At 37.0% G+C, this 15,959-nt stretch overlaps 1 long non-coding RNA gene across 1 annotated transcript in view; it reads left to right on the forward strand.

Annotated features, from left to right (window-relative positions):
* The window catches only part of LOC126954284 (uncharacterized), a 101,859-nt gene that overhangs the window by 42,167 nt on the left and 43,733 nt on the right, over nucleotides 1-15,959 (forward strand). Inside the window, exon 3 of the long non-coding RNA XR_007725569.1 lies at nucleotides 13,306-13,400. This is a non-coding gene — a long non-coding RNA (uncharacterized LOC126954284). The remainder of the gene's footprint in view (nucleotides 1-13,305; nucleotides 13,401-15,959) is intronic.

Consider the following 15,959-nt stretch of genomic DNA (forward strand, 5'->3'; position numbering starts at 1 on the left):
GCTCTACCTCAGATCAAGCTCCATTTGGCCTTTCCCACCATAATAGCCCTCACCCTACCAGTCAGGAAGCCAATGTGGAGGTTCTGCCAGCTGCTAAGAAAAGTCTATGCCAATTAGGCATTCTGTTCTGGCACTGTGGAAATGACCACAGGATGAGTCTGGGGACCTACTGGACCCACTGTAAGTCAGACCTGAGCTAAAACTCCATTAATTACTTGACCTCCATAAACCCCTACTTGAACTGGAGGACCACAATGACATTTTGGGCCCCCTGGAATCAACATCAGCTCAGAGCCACTGTCCAGTAGTCCCCAAAATATCTGATATCTGATCATTTCCCTTTCCCCAGTGTGCAGTTACCCTGGTAAAAGGCCAGAGGTCTCCTTGGGAAAGGATGGAAGAAAGATTCACTGCATAAATTGTCAGTAATGTAGTGGGGTCTTTCCTCAAGGGAACCCAGCCTCCCCTTCATTCAAAGTGTTCTGGGTCTGTAAACTGGCTCAAGTCTGGAAGTTGATTAAGGGGCCTTGATTCTGTTTTTATAATTCAAATTAGTCCTTTGTGCATTCAACCTAGAAATTTTCTGCTTGTATAAATTAAGTAGGAATGCTGTAGGCTTACTATCAATTTCTCTTCTAGGAGCACCATTATTAATTAGCCAATGCCAGAGCTCTAGAAAAGTAAGACTACTCTGATTGCTGCTTTGCCTCTGCTGTCCATTACGATAACTAAGCCCACCTTGCCTTTGACAGTTGAGTGCTGCCACTTGGCACCTGCCACCTTGGGATCCAATTTTTCCCATTGTATTTAAATTTTGTAGTGGAGTGACTGTGGTTCCCACTGTTAGATCTGACATACAGAGAAGAGCAATTACAGGGCTCTTCAAAGATGCAGGTGCTGCCCTCACAAATCTATTTCACAAGGCACTGGTCAAAGGTATGTCTTCTGGACCCTCCCAGCTGGGATGAGTAGGTCTAAGGTGACTAATCCACTCCACCATCCCAATCTCCCTAAGCCTTTGGATCCTTTCCTTTACATTAAATAAACCAAAAGAGATCAGTAATTTCCAGTTTACTCACAATGGGCCATCTTTTAATCCATATTTCAGCTAACCAAGCAAATAAACTATTAGAACATTTTATAACTCCCCAAGCTGCAACATTAACTGCAGAGTCCCTACTTAGTGGGCCCAAATCAACAAATTCAGCCTGATCCAACTCTATGTTCCTTCCATGATTATCCAATACCCTTAATACCCATTCCCATGCCTGTTCTCCAGATTTGTGTTTATATGAATTAGAAAACTCAAGCAGTTCTTTTCAAGTGTAGTGCACCTCCTCGTTGGTTACACTGTGAACCTCACCTCTAGGGGTCCACTGGGACTTTAGTCTAGTTATAGGCCTAGAAGGAAACAAGTATGTTGGGGGTGGCTCTTGAGGAGAATCAACATTATCTTGCCTGGCAACTGTCTCAGGGGAGGCCATCGCCGTTGCCTCAGGCAGTGCAGGGTTTATCTCCACAGACAAAGGTGGAAAGGCTGCTGGCAGCATGGGTCAGGAAGGGGATGTTGCCACTACTGGGGATGGGAAAGTTGTCTCTTCTGGTGAAAGAGCTTCATCAGAGTTTACAAACTCAGTGTTCTCAGCTTCATCAGGGTCCTCCCACACATCCCCATTCCAAGTTGCAGGGTCCCATTCTTTTCCAATCAATGCCCTCACTTTAACAGTAGACACCAGGTGAGGCTGTGCATGCACTTTTTGTTGCAGGTCAGCCACTTGCATGATAAGAGCTTGTGTCTGTTTTTCCACAGTTTTAGCCCTCTCTTTACAGGAAATAAGACTCACTCAGAGCAGTCTTAGCAGATTTGAGGTTCAGAGGTTCAGTATCTGCTTTCGAAGCTAGGAGATAAAATCCCTGAGTTCCTCATTTTCTTTCATTTTGTCCACTGAACTTAGGAGCAACCAACCAGCTTCATTATGTTCCTTGATTCTCCACATATGGTCAAAAGTATTATGTATAGAGTCACTAAACTCCTTGCCTCTCATGAGGAACGAATCAGGAGTGTGAAATGCGTTTATTTTGTGTAACTCTCTAAACAGTTCACTCCAAGGACTATCAGTGTTCTCCATACTATTAGAAGTAGAATCCTTAGCATTTTGGGGTCTAATCATATTAAGCAGCCAACTCCAGAAACCCCCAAACCAATGAAAAAATTCAATCCTTAATATTATTTTCCTCTGAAACCACTACTGGTACCAAAATCTGTATTAGCCAGGGTTCTCTAGAGGGACAGAACTAATGGAATATATATGTATATGTGTATATGTATATATATACACACACACACATATATATATGGGAGTTTATTAAGTGTTAGCTCACATGATCACAAGGTTTCCCAATAGGTTGCCTGCAGGCTGAGGAGCAAGGGGAGCCAGTCTGATTTCCAAAACTTATAGGCCATCTGCAGGCTGAGGAGAAATACTATTTGCCAAGGTTAGTGTCCAGAATGATGTTTCCCAGGTTTCCTTCTAGGATTCTTGTAATTTGACATCTTATATTTAAATGTTTAATGCATCTTGATTTAATTTTTGTATATGGTGAAAAATAGGAGTCCAGTTTCATTCTTTCCATCTGGCTAGCCAGTTATCCCGGTACCACTTACTGAATAGGGAATCCTTCCTCCATTGTTTATTTTTGTCAACTTTGTCAAAGATCAAATGTCTGTAGGTGTGTGGCTTTATTTCTTTGTTCTTAATTCTGTTCCATGGATCTACGTGGCTGTTTTTGTACTAGTGCCATGCTGATTTGCTTACTCTAGTCTTACACTGCAGTTTGAAGTTGGGTCATGTGATGCTTATGGTTTGTTCTTTTTATTAGGATTACTTTGGCTCTTTTGGCTCTTTTTTGTTTCCATATAAATTTTACAATAGTCTTTTCCAGTTCTGTAAAAAATAATATTGGAAGTTTGATAGGAATAGCATTAAATCTGTAGATCACTTTTGACAGTACGGACATTTTAACAGTATTAATTCTTCCAATCCATAAGCATGGAATATAACATGGTTTGGCTGTGTCCCCACCCAAAACCAATCTTGAATTGTAACTCCTATAATTCCCATGTGTTATCAGAGGGACCCAGTGGGAGATGAACGAATCATGGAGTGGGGGGGAGGTCTTTCCCATTCTATTCTCATGATAGTGAATAAGTCTCATGAGATCTGATAGGTTTATGAAGAGGAGTTCCCCTGCACATGTTTTCTTGCCTGCTGTCATGTAAGATGTGACTTTGCTCCTCCTTTGTCTTCCACCATGATTGTGTGGCCTCCCCAGACACGTGGAACTGAGAGTCTATTAAATCTCTATCCTTCATAAATTATCCCATCTTGGGTATGTCTTTATTAGCAGCATGAGAACAGACTAATACAGAATGCTTTTCCGTTTGTTTGTGTCATCTATAATTTCTTTCAGCAATGTTTTGCAGTTCTCTTTGTAGAGATATTTCACCTCCTCAGTTAAATGTATTCCTAGGGGTGTGTGTGTGTGTGTGTGTATTGTAAGCAGGACTGCTTTTTTGACTTGGTCCTTAACTTGAATGATATTGATGGGTAGAAATGCTACTGATTCTTGTACATTGACTTTGTATCCCAAAACTTTACTGAAGTCATTTATCAGTTCCAGGAGTGTTTTGTCAGAGTTTTCAGGGTCTTCTAGGTATGGAATCATATTATACACACTGGTAGTTTAACTTCTTCCCTATTTGGAGGCCTTTTGTTTCTTTCTCTTTCCTTATTGCTCTAGCTAACACTTTGACTACTGTGTTCAATAGGAGTGATGTGAGTGGTATTCTTGTCTTGCCCCAGTTCTCAAGGAAAATCCTTCCAGTTTTTGCCTGCTAAGTATATCGGCTCTGGGTTTGTCACAGATGGTTTCTCCCCATTATCTGGGTTGTCCTTTATGATTCTGGTGGAGCCTGTTTTCCTTCTTTAATTAAAGATCATGGAGTTGATCTTTATAAACTATCTTGCTATTTCTAGGTGGCCGAGGCATGTTAAAAAGCCTCTACTCTGATATCTGGGGGAAAAAAACACATTTTTTTTTTTTTCATTTACCTGTTGATGAGTACTTAAGTTGATTCTAAAACTTGACTATTGTGAATAGTGCTGTAATAAACATAGGAATGCAGATATCTCTTCAATATACTGATTTCCTTTCTTTTGGGTATATACTTAGCAGTGGGATTGCTGACTCATGTAATAGTTCTATTCTTAGATTTTTTTGAGAATCCTCCATGCATTCTCCATAGTAGGTATACTAATTTATATTCCTACCAACAGTATATGAGGGTCCCCCTTTCTCCACATCCTCACCAGCATTTGTTGTTGCCTTTCTTTTGAATAAAAGCTATTCCAACTGGGGTAAGATCAAATCTCACTGTGGTTTCGATTTGAATTATCCGATGATTAATGATATTGATCATTTTTCATATACCTGTTGGCCATTTGTATGTCTTCTTTAGACAAATGTTTATTGACATCTTTTGCTCATTTAAAATCAGATCAGATGTATTTCCTACCAAGTTGTTTGACCTCCTCATATATTCTAGTTATCAATCCCTTGTGAGATGCATAATTTGCAAACACTTTCTCTCATTCTGTGAATTATCTCTTCACTTTGTTGGTTTCCTCCTTTGCTGTGCAGAAGCTATTTATTTATTTATTTATTTATTTATTTATCTATCTATATATCATTTATTTGAGATGGAGGTCTTGCTCCGTCACCCAGGCTGGACATGCAGTGGTACAATCATAGCTCACCGCAACCTAAAAACTCTTGGCTAAAGCAATCTTCTCAGTTCAGCCTCCCAAGTAGCTGGGACTGCAGGCATGCAGCACCACATTAGCTTTTTTTGTTGTTTTAGAAACAAGGTCTTGCTCTGTTGACCAGACTGGACTCAGGTTCTTAGCCTTAAGTGAGCCTCCTGCCTCAGCCTCCTAAAATGCTGGGATTATAGGCATGAGCCACCACACCTTTGATGTGTTTCCATTTGTCTATTATTACTCTGGTTGCCTGTGCTTTTAATGTGTTGCTCAAGAAATCTTTGCCCAGACCTATGTCCTGTAGCGTTTCCCCAATGTTTTCTTTTAGTAGTTTTATAGTTTGAGGTCTTAGATTGAAGTCTTTAATCCATATTTATTTGATTTTTGTATGTGGTGAAAGATAGGGGCTTCATTTCATTATTCTGCATATGGAAATATAGTTTTCCTAGCACCATTTATTGAAGAGACTGCTCCTTCTCCAGTGTATGATATGATCCTGGCACATTTGTCAAAAATGAGTTTGCTGTGGATATATGGATTTATTTTGGGGTTCTGGATTCCATTCCATCAGCCTGTGTGTCTTTTTTATGTCAGTACCATGCAGTTTTATGCCAGCACCATGATCTGAAGTAAAATCTGAAGTCAGATAATGTGCCTGGTAAACTTTTATAGTCCAATAGTACTGAATTCCAGGCATTTTGAATTTTCCACACTGTTTCATAATAAGATAACTTTCTTGTGCTTAATGTTATGATAGCCACTTATCTGAAAGACCTTTCCTAGTTAATTTGGAGGAAACATATTCATCTTCTTAACATAAATTCAATTACCTCCTTTTCTTGAGAACCTTTCCTGATACTTCCTTCCCGTCTGTGCCTTTGTCGAACACAGCACATGTTTCCTTTATAATAGTGCAATTTATTTCTGTATTTTATGTTTTTACTAAAGTGTAAGTTACCAGAGAACATATTTTGCCTTTGTTCCTTTGTATTTTCTAACCCAACTCATTACATAATAATAGTTAATAAACAACTTGATATGTATTAAGATAATTATTGATTTTCAATCCACATCTGCATAGTGCCACACTGTGTATCATGCCACTCTAAAACCCATTGTCATAACTAGCCCCTAATTTTGCATGTAGTTGATTCTACTACATTTCTTTTCCTTTATACATTTATGCAATATTCTAAAATAATCACCTTTCTGAAGCTACACTGGGAAGTCCACTCCTTCTGGCTTTCCCATAACAAAGTTGGATGCTTAGATGTCTGGCTTTGTTCACTCCTCATTTATCATAAACCATGGATTGTCCTTCTCTCCCAGCACCCACATCATTGCTCCTTTCCCCGACGTTTACTTTATACACAGCAGTTGTATAGTTGAGCCATTTGGGTAGTGTTACTGTCTCTGTTCTTAGGGCAAGAATTATATTTGTTATCTTGGACAGTTTTTTGGGGCGATATACCCTGGTTTACCAATTTTCATCTTAAACTGACTGTAATTTTCCACGTGTGATTTAGGTAACATATTATAAAATAGGACTTCTATTTATAAAAACTGTAATTTATGTAGCACTTACAAAGTTCCAGGTACAGTTCAATGTGCTTTGCTTATTAAATAGAGATAGATAAAATGGAACAGTATCAAATCAGGTAAGTTAAAGATAAAGAAAGAGAGAGGATTCTTTTATATTTAGCAAAATTAAACTTACCTATGGGATTCTAATCCTACTGACAGTGACTACTTAATCTTGCCACTTATAGTTATGGCCATTTATGGATCAAAACATACATTGAGGTGATGGTCTAATGCAATTAATGTATTAATATTTCAATCAATGCTTACAACTTCCTTTCAGATCTTATTTCAATTCTCAAAAATCTTTCCTTCTTACTTCATCTGTTCCCATTTTAAAATTTCCCTAGCTTATTTGTGTCAGAAGCTGGGAGCCTCAAGGACAGAATGAAAGTATTGCTCATGGTTGGGTGCACATTGGCATAATTGTGGTAGCGCAGCACTTCTTCACTTTCATCTGCTCCTCCAGCTGGTGTAGGTACCTCACAGTCTCTCTTGGCATAAATGGCTTCTGAAGTTGGCTTTTATTGTGTGGCCATGAGAGTGACCTTCATGTGTCCAGATGGGCCTTCTTGCAGATTACTGACTTGGTTTCTTCTCCAGAGGGATGGCTGAAGCCTCCCTTTTCCATCCCCAATGGGTGACCTACTCCACACCCTCAGCTGGTGTGGTCATGATATATAAGTTATAGTCCCGTTCCAGCTTGCCGAGAAACTGTAAAAGAAGTAAATTTAAAATAAACTTGTTATTATTCACAGCTTCATGTAAAGCACATGAATTTGATCAGTATGCTTTATTAATTGAAATAGTTATTAATTTAAAATATTGGGTATTGCTATAAAGGGAACAGAGCTCTGGGACTTTACTTGAGATACCTTTCTATGTTATCTTATTAAATTTTCAAACTTTGCATCCAATTAATCAACTATTTAAAATTTTACCTAATTATAAAAACATTCATCTTCCATTCTTCTGTCTCATCTACAAGGTTATCAAAAGTTACAGTCAATGTCTTACAGGAAATAATTTTCTACATGTTTAGAATATTTCCTCAAAATCTTAATAAGCTAGGAGAAGAAAGACAAAAGCAAAAGATGGAATTAGGAATGGAGGAGGGAAAGGTAGAGGAAGAAAAAAATGAGAAGGAAAAGAAAAAAAGGGAAAGAAAAATTCCCACTGTCAATCCTCCTTCAAATCACTATAGGTAGAGGTGCTTACTGAAATCCTCTCCAAGTGTCCACAAAACAAGGGTTTAGTAATCTATTTTGTGGTGGGTTTTTTTTCATAATTAAAAAAAATGTAGAACTGTTCTCCCCAGCCAGAGTCTTATCTGAAAAAAGGAAAACATTGATGTTTTGATTGGGATCTTAGTGAAGGTACTCAGCCTCTCCCGATAATCCTTCCTCACTATCACCCCAGTCCCTTATGATTTCTGCTAAGAACCCCAGAGCATGAAAAACCATAAGACATGGACAACCAAAGTTTGTCAAATTTCCGTCATGTAGATCTTGCTATGGAATTAATTCAAGCTCACTAATCTGCAATACAGATAATCCATTATTTGCCCTCTATTTGTTAGAAACCAGGATGTTATTTTCTGCCTCCAATTTTTTTTATCATTTCTTTCATTTCCTACAAGTCTTCAAAATGTATCAGAAGCAGACATGTAGACATCTCTTCCCCAGTTTCCCTTGAAACCTATGATACAGTGTGTCTGGATCCTGTGGAACACCAGGTCTACTCTATCAATTGTATCACCTCACTTGACATTCAATTCCCACTTGTCAATATATGTTCTACCCTCTCTAGTGGAAGGGTTGTTTTCTATAACAAAATAGCTAAAAATCCAACATGAGTGAAGGACTTCTGTTTTCCCCTGTTGTCTGTTAACATTATACCATCTGTCCCAAGCAGAGGAATTATTCATACTTTTGTCTTCTCTTTGCTCTTCACATGCCTTAAAAAAGCCTTTGGGTACCTTTGACATTTTTTGTTGAAGCCACATTTTATTCAGTTATAGATTTCTTCACATAATTTATACAAGTTTATAGAACTTTTAATACTAGTTCTTGGTCATGTCATCCAATTTCCATGCTTTGTACATGACAAATTTTACTTTAAATCAACAGAATCTAATGTTAGTTGGTGCTCTATGCTGTAAACTTGAGTTCTTCAGAAAGCTCTTTCTAGAAAGAGTAATGCCATTATATTTCTGTCTCCCCCAGTGCCAACTTTTACCTCTCAATGTAGGGATCCATTATAATATTTTAATTTTTTTTTTTTTTTTGCATTATCAATCCTTGCCGAGCCACTTTTCCTTTTAAAGTCCCAGGACAGAAGATTCCTTAAATATCTTTAATATTACTTATTAAAATCTGCCTTCTTGAATGTTCAACTACACATGTGATGCATTGTTCTCTTCTTTAGGTGCCACCATTTGCTTCCAATACTACACATATGTAATCACTATTATTTGATGGTCACAATTGAGTTCAGAGTAGTATTTATAATTATAACTTATTCTGCATTCTGATAAATAAAAATATTATTCAAGCCCATATTTATTGGTTGAATTGTGTCCCAGGAAAAATGTATATGTTGAAGTCTTAACATCCAGTACCTCAAAATGTGACCTTACTGGGAAATAGTGTCATTGTAGATGTAATTAGTTAAGATGCAGTCATACAGAAGTAAAGTAGGGCTCTTACACATTATGACTAGTGTTCTTATAAAAAAGGGAAATTTGGACACAAACACAAACACAGAGAGAACATCATGTAAAGATGAAGCAGAAGTTTGCATCTGCAAGCAGGGAACAGCAAAGTTTGCCAGCAAATCACTAGAAGTTAGGAGAAAGTAATAGAACAGATTGTCCCCAAAAGCCCTCAGAAGAAACCAACCCTGCTATTTCCTTGATCTTGGAATTCTAGCCTCCAGAACTAGGAAACAATAAATTTTGGTTGTTTACTCCAATCTATATGGCCATGTTATGCTGGTCATAGCAAACAATACAATCACTCATAAAAAGATCAAATCTACCCTTCTAGAATTTGTCTTCTAAATGGATCCACATAACTGGAAAATTCCATAACTGTAGAAACTTGTATATTTTTGGTCACTTTCATTTTCATTTTTTTCCTTAAAGTGTATATTTCATTTCCTCCATCTGGCTGGAAATTCTTAACTCTAACTAAATTTCACCTTTATTTTACTATATGCTCACCTTATTTGGATGTCTCTTAATATTTTCAACATTTTTTACCTGAATTACTTGGTACTTTATTATTGCTCCTTTTATTGTGACATACCTATATCAGAGAGGACAGTATTTAGGTACTATCCATGTATTTAGGTACATGGGCTCGGGAGTTGGACTGCTGACTTTAAGATTTTATCAGCAGTATGATCTTGATCATGTTTCTTAATTTCTTCAGACTCCACTTTCTTCCTTTATATGTGAATATTTTTAAAAAGAAAAAAAATGAAAGAGGAAAAAACCTATCCAGTAATTTAGTAGAGATGATGAACAATCTAATACGTAAAAGAAACATATAATACTTAATGGTGTTGCAGTCTATAAAAAGTACTCTACAAAATTTAGTTCTCGTAATTAACGTATTCTGGCCTTTTGTTTTTCATTGAATCAAAGGGTTTCTCTTTCTCTCTCTCCTCTCTCCACTTTTAGGTTAAAATCCTACTATCAGATTGCCAAGTGTCTGTGTCACTTTTCTATCCTTTCCAAGTAATTCAATCCAAACCAAGGGACACATTCTTAATGTTTAAATCATGGAAAAGAAAATAAGCCCTGTCCTTCTACTCAGCAGCCATTTGTTTACTCCCAATTTTCTTTCTTTTGCAACATGATAATCTTCCTTTTTATAAAAAAGATAAAATCAGCTGTATATTCAAGCCCCTTTCATTTTTCTACCTGGAAGTTCATAGTTTCTCAGAGATTGTACTCTGGCAGTGGCATTTGTCCCAATATAAATCGACAGGAAGATGATAATTTCAAAAATGCCATCAGATACTCTGCCACAATAGCAGTATTGAATATGGGAAGACTAGACCCCACACTCTTCACAGTAGCCTGTCCACAAAAGGTATGCTGGACACTTCAGTCCCTAGACATCAAATGCCTCGGCTTTTCTTGGGGCCAGGGACAGATTTCCTCAACTCTGCTAATGACTGAAAATCCTCTGTAGATTTCTGAGAAACAAAGACTGCATTTTCTATTAAATATCTTAGTTGTGCTGAGGGGGAAAGAAACTTACTTGCCTTTATAGCACTATTGGTTCAAACTTCTCTCCTTGATCTTCTCCATCAGTTTTTCTGGTTACCAGCATAGTTTCACTAATTTTGATAATCTTTATCTTCCTCATAATCTTGTTTTCCCTCTTGCCTTTTATTCAGGTTACTTCCTATGTGCTATCTAGGAATATGTCAACTCCAATAAAAAAAAGTCTTCCTCAAACACTCACACTTCTTTCAATTTCTTTTGCCATTTTTTGTTTCAAATTTGAAATTTCACAATAACTTGACAAGTGATTACCACTAATCCCCTAACTATTTTTCAGTCACAAAGTGTAAACACAGATGCAATCAATCATATTACAGAGAACTCTGATAAATGTTTTTAAATACATTTTTGTATTCCCAACCTTTTTCTTTGTGTCTGTTTCTCTCCTTTCTTTGTCAGGCCTTTAACTATTTCTAGAATTTTTTGAATGAGTCAGTTACAGATAGCAATGAATTAAATCAAGAAAATGCTTCACTAAATTTGTCGTGCAGCATTGTCAATTGAAGACAGTCATGACCTAAAACCCCCGTTTGGCACTTTTCTTTCGGCGAACACTGCCAAATGGCTGATGATTTAATAATCCTGCTCTTGGCTTGGGGAGCTGTATAAATGGACATTTGGATGAGACTAGCTAACTCATTATTCACATTGACCTAAAAAGTGATCCCTTGAATTCTAGCAGCAAAAGGTTAATGATATAATTCCCTAGACTCCTTTGAATTTTAATTAAAATTATTTTTAAAAGAGTTTGAATTTCAATATGAACTGGAGCTTTCTATACTGACTATCAGGTATGTCATCAAATCTAAAACTCCTCTATGCAGAAAATGAGAAACTCTGACAATACTCCTCATTTTTATTTATGTATTTCATTCTATGAACATTTCTGGCAATGCATTTCAAATTATCTTTGCACTTCTTTAACCAAGCAATGCCATCCACTATTTGTCAATTAACTGTAATGAATCACATTCCAAGAGCCAGATTCTCTGAATGATTTTGATAGGTATTTTCCAGATATGCAGTTTGGGGCAAGCTTATATTTTAAACCCATGGAACATTCTTTATATATGTTTATTAATTACATGTTCCTTTTTTACTGTGGTATGCTTAATTTCTTTAGATCTTAAGCAAGGCATGGGAGAAGTAATGCAATATTATCTACAAGTAAAGCTTTTAAATAATTAAATTAACTCTTTTTCCTTTTGTTATGAAATGTCAAAATTGATCTCTTGGGGAATCACATTACATAGTACCAAACTAATAATTTTGATAATAGCAAATACATTGTAATAGCATATAGCTATATGACACTTACTCTATGCCAGACATTATTCTAAGTATTCTACATATATTAACTCAATTATTCCTCACAACGATCTTCTAAGTAAGTTCTATTATTATCCCAATCTAACAAGTAGTAAAACTGAGGCCCAGGGAGGTTAAGTGACCAAAGCAGGATTCAAAGTTGGCTGAAACCACAAGTGCACAATTTGTTTTAAGTTAAATGAGTTATTGCTTCCAGATCTATATGTATAATGAAGCCTAATAGCTCAAATTTGAGGAGCTTTCCCCTTACAGATAATTTTATGCTAAATATGGTACTATATGGAGTATCATTAGATACCATAGTCTGATGTTAAATGCTGCAATTTTATTCACTTTTTATAATATATTAATAAGGAAGGAAAAGTGAAGCAGATCTTTTACTTTTACTTATTAATGATTTTGAGATCGGGTCTCACTCTGTCATCCAGGCTGCAGCGCAGTGGTGCAATTGCGGCTCACTGCAGCCTCAACTTCTTGGGCTCCAGTGATCCACCCACCTCAGCTTCCTGAGTAGCTGGGACCCCAGGTGCGCAGCACCATGCCTGGCTAATTTTTGTATTTTTGGAAGAGATGAGGCTTCATCATGTTGCCTAGCCTGGTCATGAACTCCTGAGATCAAGCAATCCACCCGCCTCCATCTCCCAAAGTGCTGGGATTACAGGCATGAGCCGCCACACCCAGCTAAGGGAAGCAGAAAAGTGATTTATTGGGTGCTCAGGAATACAGTGAAAAGAGTGTTCTAGAATACCTGGGAAATCTCAGTTGATGAGAGGGTTATATTGTTCAGCACATGTGTTATTGGTTGTATTCTCCAATATCCCATATGCGTCAGAGTCAAATGCCATATGATATTCTCCTATGATTAAAGTTTTCAGCTAAGTCAATGTGTATATATCACATTGTATATGACCATTGTATATGTCATTGTATTATATATTTATGTTATGGATATGTATAAGTTCATCCTGATTCTTTGTCCTCAAAGATAGTGATACATTGTGGTTCTTTGTACAACAGTTCTCATATAACCCACTTTGCTAGAAAACATTTATCTCATATGATTAGATTTCCTTGTCTTAGTAATTATGAAGTTATACTTCTTGGTGTAAATTTGGATTGTCAAGCCTTAATAAGATTGTTCATACTAAAGATTTAACTTGTTTATGTAATAGGTATGGTTTCAATGACTATATCTTATATAATTTAGTGAGGAAAATGCATTCTGCTCTGAAAAATATTTCAAAAATGATCTCACTGTCTGTATTTTTCCTTTAACAGCATCTTTTAACATTGCCAGTGAGCAGACGGATGTAGAAAGAATTAACAGCAGAAAAGAACAGAAGGACTCTGAATTCAAAGATTTAAACCAGCAGGTACGGACAGATTCATGGTTTACCAAGCCTAGACCAGTATTTTGGAACAGCAGGTAGAGAGATGACATGATTCAGAAGAAGCTTGAAGCAGAAGAGGACATTTTTATTTTAAATAAATGGTAATATTAAAAGGGTAATATCCTTGAATTAATGATGAACACATACTAAATTAACTTATTTGGGAGAATTAACTTGCATTTTTTTTAGTCTCCATTTTGTTTATATTTTCCTCATTCTTAGAAGCATGAAAATCCAATTCTTTTTTACCCTGCTGATTTTTTGACATTTTCCATTTGGCAAAAAGGAATCTCTCTCCCTCTCTGGTGTTTCTAATGGACCTGAAACCCATGTGATTAACATGGCTTCCTTCCTCACGCTAGGCTTGGCATCAATATCACTTTCAGAATTAATATGTGTATCTCCTGAGAGCAAGTACTAATTTCTAGGAGTTCTAGCTAAAAAGCTATTATAAATGGCTACTGTTACTGGGCATGAGAGCTAAGTGGAAAAGAAAATATTTTGGGTGCTTGAATCTTTGCTTTTAAATTATTCAGAAAAAATTAAACTTATGTTATTGGAATACCAAGATCAAGTTATGGACTTCTTCCTCTTCAGGGGGCAATACTTCTCCTGACTGAGTACAAATGAGCAATATTTCAAGCTTTCTAATCTGCTACATATTAGAATCACCAGGGGAACTTTTCAACTAAAACATATTAGCATCCAGGCACCACCTTCAGAGAGTCTCAGCCAATTGTTCTGGATGAATATCTGACATCTAATACTTTTTAAAATGTATTCCAAATTTGATACTAATCTACCTCCAGGATTTAAATCCTAGGCATACTCTATTTATCCTTATACAATTAAAATGTGTTTAAAAAATCACTGGTGAAATCAATGATCTGAGATGATTAAACTACTTAAAATATTTCCATTAAAATTAAAGTTCATTAAGAAATTGAGGTGGTCGTCCTAATACATTTTGTTCCGCTATAACAGAATACCTGAGACTGGGTAATTTACAATGAACATAAATTTATTGGCTTAATGGATCTGGAGGTTGGGAAGTCAAACCTCCAGATTGAGGGGCCGGCATTTGGCAAAGGCCATGGTAGAAGAGCAAAAACAGGGTAAGAGAGACAAAGATATTAAACTCCCAGCCTTGAGCCCTTTTAGAATCAGCATTAATCTATTCATGAGAGTGGACCCCTCCTGACCTAAACACCTCCCAAGGGGCCCCACCTCTCAACACTGCCACATTGCAGATTAAGTTTCCAATATATGCTTTTGGGGGGACACATTCAAACCACAGCAGAGTTCATGCTGGTTTTACATTTCATGCTTACCAAAATTTAATTTAATATCAAAAGCTTAAAATCAGTTCTTCGAAAGCAATTTTTCTTTCTGTTAATTCTGACAACCAATTTATCAATAAATTAAAATATGCCCATACTCTGATCACTTCTCACCATGTCTACCACAACCACCCTTGTCCACCATCCTCTCTTGCCTTCAAACTCTGAGTCTCCTCACTAGTTCTCCCTTTTCCACTATTGAAGCCCTACAAAATCATCCTTTAAAAATGTAGGTCAGCTCATGCCATCACTCCACAAGACTTTCAGATGTCTCCCTAGGTTGCACCCAATAAATGCCTGAGGCCTTACAATGCCACAGTCCTGACCTGGCTGTCCTTCCTCTCAAACCTCACCTCCCCCTGTTCTCTCTCTTGCTCTTGCAGCCTCTTGCTCTATCTCAAACATTTCAGGTGTGCTCCTGCATTAAGAACCTTCCACTGTCTGTTCCCACTGTCTGGAATGCTCTTCCCAGATATTTGCATGGCTGACTTCCTCACTGTGTTTGTTGTTGTTCTCCTTCCTCTTCTTAAATATCATCTTCTCAGTAAGGTCTGCCCTGACCAATTTACTTAAATTGTAACTGCCCGCCCACTATCTCTCCCAATATGCTTTATCCCACTCTCCTTTTTCTTTTCTCTACGACACATATTTTAAATTCTATATAATTTTCTTTTTTTTTAAATTGTATATTGTTTTCCCCTTTAAGAATATAAGTTCCGTAAGATCAGGAACCTTTGGACATTATGTTCAGTGATCTATTTCAAGGGACTGAATCAGTGTTTGGCAAATGTTAGGTGTCACAAATAACAATTTATTGAATGAATCGGTGATGAAATAAATACAGGTGCAGTATCTGGGACCATGCTTTCTAATGGCAATTAATAATTTTCTTTAAAATATGGTAATATTCCTAGCACTTTGAGAAGTCAAGGTGTGTGAATCACTTGAGGCCAGGAGTTGGAGACCAGCCTGGCCGACATGACAAAATCCTGTCTCTACTAAAAATACAAAAATTAGCTTGGCGAGGTGGCACATGCGTGTAATCTCAGCTACTTGGGAGGCTGAGGTCTGAGAATTGCTTGGGCCGGAGAGGTAGAAGTTGCAGTGAGTCAAGGCCATGCCACTGCGCTCCACCCTGAGTGACAGAGTCAGACTATGTCTCAAACTATATAGTATATGTAAAATAAATATATATATAATA

The sequence above is a fragment of the Macaca thibetana genome, chromosome 5, assembly GCF_024542745.1.
Source record: "Macaca thibetana thibetana isolate TM-01 chromosome 5, ASM2454274v1, whole genome shotgun sequence".
Lineage (NCBI taxonomy): Eukaryota > Metazoa > Chordata > Mammalia > Primates > Cercopithecidae > Macaca > Macaca thibetana.